This window comes from Aethalodelphis obliquidens, unplaced genomic scaffold, assembly GCF_003676395.1.
Source record: "Aethalodelphis obliquidens isolate GAN/ISIS:26980383/991018 unplaced genomic scaffold, ASM367639v1 scaffold57, whole genome shotgun sequence".
NCBI lineage: Eukaryota > Metazoa > Chordata > Mammalia > Artiodactyla > Delphinidae > Aethalodelphis > Aethalodelphis obliquidens.
In genome coordinates this window covers 10202630-10209746 of record NW_020838001.1, presented here as the reverse complement: position 1 = coordinate 10209746, position 7117 = coordinate 10202630, and the positions used below count along the sequence as shown (strand labels likewise).

General features: G+C 48.3%; 1 protein-coding gene across 6 annotated transcripts in view; it reads right to left on the bottom strand.

Moving 5' to 3' along the window:
* NFATC2 (nuclear factor of activated T cells 2) overlaps window positions 1–7117 on the bottom strand; it is a 158363-nt gene that overhangs the window by 16394 nt on the left and 134852 nt on the right. The gene's annotated exons all lie outside the window — the stretch shown is intronic.

The following is a 7117-nucleotide window of genomic DNA, read 5'->3' as shown; positions in this document are numbered from 1 at the left end:
ATTCACAGGTCCAGGCCTGGCACAGATGGCCAATTCAAAGGCTGCCTGGAGTGACCAGCAAGGACTATGTGTGTGTGTGTGTGACATTACACCAGGTGTCCCTAAGATACCTTAACTCTCCCAGGACATGCAGACAGAACCCTAACTCCTGACACACTCCCCTCGATCAAACCTTCACCTGTACAGTCCTTGCTGTGGACTGAACTGTGTCCCGCAAATTGCCATGTTGAAGCCCTAACCCCCAGTGTGATGGTATTTGGAGGTGGGCCTTTGGGAGGTGATTTGGGTTAGATGAGACCATGAGGATGGGGCCCTCAGGATGGGATCAGTGCCCTGTAAGAAGAAAGACCAGAGAGCTTGTTTGCTCACTCACTGGGCCCAGCAAGAAGGCATGCAGGCTCACCAGCACCCAATCATACGGGCACCCTGATTTCAGACTTCTGGCCTCCAGAACTATGAGAGGATAACTTCTGCTGTTTAAGCCACCCAGTCAGCGGAATTCTGTTATGGCGGCCTGAGCGAAGACAGTCCTGTAAGCGCTGCTCTACCCAAGACCGTTCCTCTCTAATATCTCAAGGTGTGCTCACGGGGCAGGCATCTGCTGGCGAAGCAGCTGAGGTTCAGTGATTTGCCCAAGGCCACACTCCGAGGCAGGGTTTGAACAAGGAGCAGGAGCTGCTGTGGCCCCAGTGTCCTCCACACCCCTAAACACACACAACATCGTGCCATGTGGCTCTGTGCCGGCAAAGCCCCCCTTGCATCCAAATCCCACTTCTCTGCCGCCATCCAGCCTCAACTGCTGCCCGGGATCCTCTGGCCAACAGCCCCTTCTCCCTTCCCTGCCCTCCACTGACCTCACGGATTCAGCCTTTCTGTGTCTGGTAAGGTGGTAAGTGTCTGAGGGTGGTGGCCACAGATGGCCCAGTGCAGGGGCTGAGCACAGCAGTGAGGGGCTCACACCAGGGCACAGCCACAGGGAAACACACAGGTGGGAGCCAGACTGCTGGGGTCCAAGTCCAGCCTGCCATGCCCTGCCATGGATTTGAGGCAAGCCCTGACCCCCTCTGAACCTGCCCTGCCAAAAACGGGCAATGACGGTTCTTAACAACTTCAGAGGGAATCCATTGAGTAGACACATGACAGGTACTGTAAACAGCGTCCGACACGTTGTAAGTACCCCACATTCACTAACGGAATGTGAGTCAATCGTTTCACTTCTTGGGCCTCAGTTTCCTCATCTGTAAAATGGGAATAATAATGTGCATCCCAGAAAGACGTCGGGCAATGCATACAGTTGGAACAATGCCAAGTTAACCAAAAAAAAACCCCATGTTAGCAGCTGTTCCTACTAACATTGTTAGTACGTTATTAGTCCACCCCACAGAGAACATGTGGTTAACACACTGAATTGACTGGTGACCAGGCCACCTTCTCTCACCAAAGCACTTTCACCTTGGAAGCTATTTCTGAATTTTCAGAGTGGGTGGGTCTGAGGTCAGCCCGGCTCCTAGAGGTGCATTTTTACGTCCTGCCAAGGGGGGGCCCCCTCCCAGGCCACCCCACACGGTGCGCTGGCTGCACTGGGCTAGTGACACACACAACAGCCTCTGAGTCACCAACGTTCTGCAAACCAGAGGCCTCCGGAAGCCAGCCCTGGCAGCAGGCCCGCACAGCCCCCAGCCACCGACATCTTACCAGCAAGACCTTGGGGCTTACGAGAAAAATGCCGCACCTCGTCCCAAACGGTCCTCAGCTCTCAGGATGAGTAAACATGGCAGTTCTGAGGCTCCCGTTTCGAGTAAGAAGCCTAGGTGCTAACTGGGAGGAGGGCAGATCAGCTACAGCCAGGAAGATGCCAAGCCCTGAGGGGTGGGAGGAGGTCCCCTGCCCTGAGCCAGCCTCCAGGGAGATGCACTCATCCTGCTCTGGTCCAGCAACATGAGACAGGCCCCACCTCCCAGCACAGCTTCTTGGGGCCTTCATGCCAGCATCCACCCTCAGGCCCACCCTCCACTCAAATCAGACTTCACAATGCAGAACTCCAAATCCACGTGCAACACGACTCCATCAAGGCCGAGAGAGAGCGGTGCCTGAGCTGCTCCCCAGGCATTGACAGGGGAGCCTGGCCATTTGGAAAGACCTTGGGGGGAGGGGGTGGGCAGGTGGCCACATTCATCTCCACACTTTCTAAAGGACCACGTGTGCACGGGCTGACGAAGCAACACTTAGTGGCACCTTCTATGCAGGACCCCAGCTTTCACATATGTCATCTCATTTATGGCCACCGTGTGTGCACTGTGGGCACACACCAGTTCACAGAAGCTCAGCATTAGCTGCATCAGGGTGAACCCCGCCTTTCCCTTGCACATGGTTACCATGGTGCTGGATCCTGGTTTTGGGGCGGGCAGTTAGCATGGCTCAGGCTATAAGGACCCTGTATCTTGAAGCTCAAGACATGGAAGCATCAACCCCTCATGGGGTTGTCATCACCCCATGAGGGCAGGGACCTCTTCTCTCATTCACTGCCATGACCCCAGCACCCAGGACAGAGCCCAGCACATAGTAGGTACTCAGTTAATTTTCCTGGAGAGATGGTTGAATGAATGAATGAATGAAACACAAACTCCAAATTGATCTGGATTTAACCAGAATTTGCCCAGTTGAGTCTGGTTTTTGACAGTCTCCAGGAGCTGGTCTGAAACTCTAGTAGGAAGGTTGCTGGCCAGCTGTTTTATTAGTTATAGATGAGATATCCTGTTACATATAGTAGAATAATAATTACCATTATTTTATTAATTTATATAGCACTTTCTACAAAGCACTTCACATATATTTAATCCTCACAGTAATCCCACAGAGTAGGTACTAACTGTCCCCATTTTACAGATGGTGAAACTGAGGCACAGAGCGATTAAGGAACATACCCAACTTATACAGCTACTAAGTCACAGAGCCAGGATTCAAACCTACCCAGTCTGGCTCAAGCTATTGAAGATGGGAATTCTTTTGTAATTATCATCTGGCAGTCAGAATTTGCTTCTTTGAGTGCAACTCTGAACAAAGACTGGTCCGTGGGAGACCCCAACTTTTATCAGGGTTACCCAGTAGAAGTCACCCATATAGTATTCAAGGAAAAATGGGGGTGAGCTAACATATATGTTTGCTGTAGTTAATCTGGGGGATGAGATTTAAGAAGCAAAGAGTGACTTGGCCCCTTTGGGACCACGATGCCACGCCCGGGGTACATATCTAAAAGGTGAGATGGTGCTAGATTTTCCTAAGACTTAAAGTAGAGCCAAGGCCTGGGGTTCAGAGAGAGATGGCAGCTTCCCGGTTGTGACTGGGGCCACCCCAGCTCGCTTCAGCTGGCAGTATTCTCCTGCAGAAGAGGAAAGTTGAAGCTCACGCCTCACAAAACCACCAGCAAGCTGGGTTTCTAGATCTAAGGAAACCAAGCCTTCCCATGGTGTCAATCTGATTCTGGCTTTGGGCTCTGATGGCATATAAGTCACCCTCTCTCCAAAGAAAGTATAACCATCTTAGCCTCCACAGTCAGGGGCCTATCTAATGGGAAATCCAGGTTATCCCAGAAGGTGACAGAGGTGAGTGGCTGCCTCTATCTGCAACTATCCGCAGCTGGACACTAGTCAGAATTGCATTTGGATGGACTCACCAGCCAGCACCAACCCACTGCTGGGACCCAGGGACCCCACTTGGCCTTGGGAAAGGCCATTCCTTTGAGATCAAAGAGTATGCATTTCTCTTCCTCACTCTCCTCTAGTCCCCCCAGCCTTCCTTCTACACTCTGCATGCGCCAAGTATACTTCCACCCCAGGGCCTTTGCACTTGCTATTCCCTCTACCCAGGGTGCTCTTTCCTTAGATATTTGCAAGGTTCTATCAGCAAGATCTCTGCTCAAATGTCACCTCCTCTGGGATGCTTCCCTTATGGAACAGCAGGCCCCCTATGCCACACACCACTCTCTATTCCCCTCCACCCTGCTTTACCTTTTTCCATAGCACTTATTCTAGCTGGTGTTATCGTTTATGTTTAGACTGTGAGCTCAAAGAGGGCAGGAACTTTGAGCCTTTGTGTTCCCTTCAGTGTCCCCAGTGTTGACCTCATCATGGCCAAATGTGGGGTATTGTAACATCCGTCTCAGTAGAGCAGATTCCAAGAGAAATCATGCTTTGCTGTCATAAGGGAGAAGCCAGGGCTTCTGAGTTTTGGATCATGCTGTCCCCTGCCTGGCTCCTTATCTGACTAGTGAAATCCTGGCTCCAAAGTTCCACAAGGCCCACACCACCCACAGAGCACCTAGCACCGAGGGTGGTACACAGCTGGCGTATTAAACCATGCCGCAAATGGGCTTAAGACAAGACTGTGGAATCTGGAACCCTCAACCTTTGTTTTCCACTCAGTCCAACTTCAAGGAGGAGAAACTGTTTCTCCATTTGTGAACATCTCTATCCTGAGCCCATTTCATACGCCAACTGGGATGTGGCTAGAAATTGCCCATGAAAAGACCTTAGCAGGAGGCAGGTTTTAAGAGTAGCATATCCTCAGGGAACTGGAGACACTCAGAGATGGGTGGGTCAGCCTTTCCAACTATAGCCCTCTGTCATCTCAACCCTGAGGATGCATCCCCTGAGGCCACTAAGCTTCGAGGGGGGCGGTGGGTTTAGGGTAGGGACCACCATGATGGGCTTGTGAGATGCAGCCCAGCCCATGCCGCAGGGCTGGTGGCCAGAATGACAGCAAGCCCCTGTGAGAAGCGGCTCTAGCTTTACTTCTGTTATAAAAGATGACCTTGAGCAGGTTTTAGAAGGACCCCACAAACACTCAGTACTGTACAATGTCCACTTTCCCCCATTTGAGCCAAGGATTCCACAATCCAAAGTTGACACAAAGACTCAATGCCATGCTGTGGAGCCTGACAGGCTGACTCTCCAACGTGTCTGCAGAAAAGCAAAAAGACACTTCTGGGGAACAACAAGCTGGGGACTAAACCTGCCAGCAGTCCAGAATATCTACAAAGCGGCTGTAATTAAGAACTGGGGACAAACTCTCCTATGGAACAAAGCCGAGAGAGCAGGAAGGGGCCTGCACTTACATGGAAACGATATTTACAACATGGATGGATTACAGGCCCGTGGGGAAAGGACAGACTTCTCAATAGATGGTCTGGGGCCACTACTTATCCACACAGAAAACGACGAAATTAGAAATTTACTTCATACTGGACACAAAAATCAAATCCAGGTGGATTACAAACAAGTGTGAAAGATAAAACTGTAACATGTTTGGAAGATGATACAGGAGAAGCTCTCTTTATGACATAGGGGTAGAAAGGGATTTCCTAAACCAGTTCTTCGGACTTGAGGAATCACTGGAGGGCTCGTAAAAGCTCAGGTTGCTGGGCCCAACCCTAGTGTTTCTGATTCAGCAGCTCTGGGTGGGTGGGGCCTGAGAATCTGCATTTCTAACAAGCTTCCACGTGACACGCCTGTTGCCAGTCCAATGACACATTTTCGGTAGCACCGTCCCAAATGACATTCAAAAAGCTCATTAACCTTTCCAAAAATAAATTTAACGGCATTAAAAGTTTCTGTTCATTGAAAGATACCATCTCAACCACAGGAGTTTTGCAGACACTTTAGCAATCTTACAGTATCAAATGTTGGGAGGACGTAGAGCCATGTACTTACTTCTGTGTTGCTGATGGGAGTATAAACTGGTACAACCGCTTTGGAAGACAATTTGGTATTGTCTACTGATGTGGCAGATGCATACGCCCAATGACCAAGCAGTTCTACTTGTAAGTACAACCCGACAGAAACGCCTCTGTGTGCAGAGAGAGAACATTTTGGAAAGCACTGTTTGTACCAGCATAGGGAAAAAAACCTGGAAATGACCAAATGTCCACCATCAGCAGAAAGGATAAATGAGCTCTACGATGGACTATTACATGGCAGAGACAAGGAAAGAATTCCAGCTACAAAAATGACACCCTATGAATGCCAAGAACGTAATGTTGAAGGAAGAAGCAAGTCGCGGAAAACTACTTACAGAATGACTGCATTTATATAAAGTTCACAAGCATGCAAAACGCAGTGTGTTGTTTAGAGAATCAAACAAGTGGTAAAACTATTTTTTTAAAAAAAGGAGAGTGACAAACACAAAATTGAGGATAGCAACTAGTCTAAGGTGGGAGGGAAGAAAATACACTCAAAATTCCATGCTCAGTCCAGGCGTGGAACATCATGGCTGTGAACACTGCTGAACAGAGACAGACCCCAGACACCTCTGCTGGAGGAACACACCACGTATGAGGGAGCCTCACTCAAAACATCAAACTCAATCTGATCCAGCCACTCATCTCACTACTGATTTACGGGAAATGCTGAGGGCAAAGCAACGACTGATGGCACCTTGGGGCTGCAACCAGCAACGCCCAGCCTACATGCAAACCACCTGGCTTCTTCAACGCAAAGATGGCAGAGGGGAAAAAGATAAAGGGGGCCTGCACAGATGAAAGAAATGGAAAATACATTTCAAACAACCACACCGTGTGGGCCTGCCATGGATCCAGAGTCAAGACGAACCGTGGGGAAAAAATTAGGGCATTTATGAGGCAGCTGGAAATTTGAGCATTGAGTTTGATATTAAAGAATTATTTTAACACACTACTATTTATAAAGTAGATAAACAATAAGTGTTTACTGTACAGCACAGGGACCTATATTATTCACTATCTTGCAATAACCTATAATGGAAAAGAATCTAAATAAGGAATATATATAGATCTGTGTGTCATATATATATACACACACACATATATATGTGTAATTAAATCACTTTGTCATATACCTGAAACTAATACAATATTGTAAATGAACTGTACTTCAATTTAAAAAAATTAGACCCCAAAAAAGAATTAGTTTCACTGTGAGAATGAAAATCAGAGAAAAATTTTTGACGAGTGCTCTTGTAGAGAAACATAACCGAAAGATTTGCAAATAAAAAATGATTTTAGAAGGCACAAGAGTGCACAGGTAATGGTTATATTCTTTTTCTTTAAACTCGGGGTAGGCACACGGTATTTGTATTGTTATCA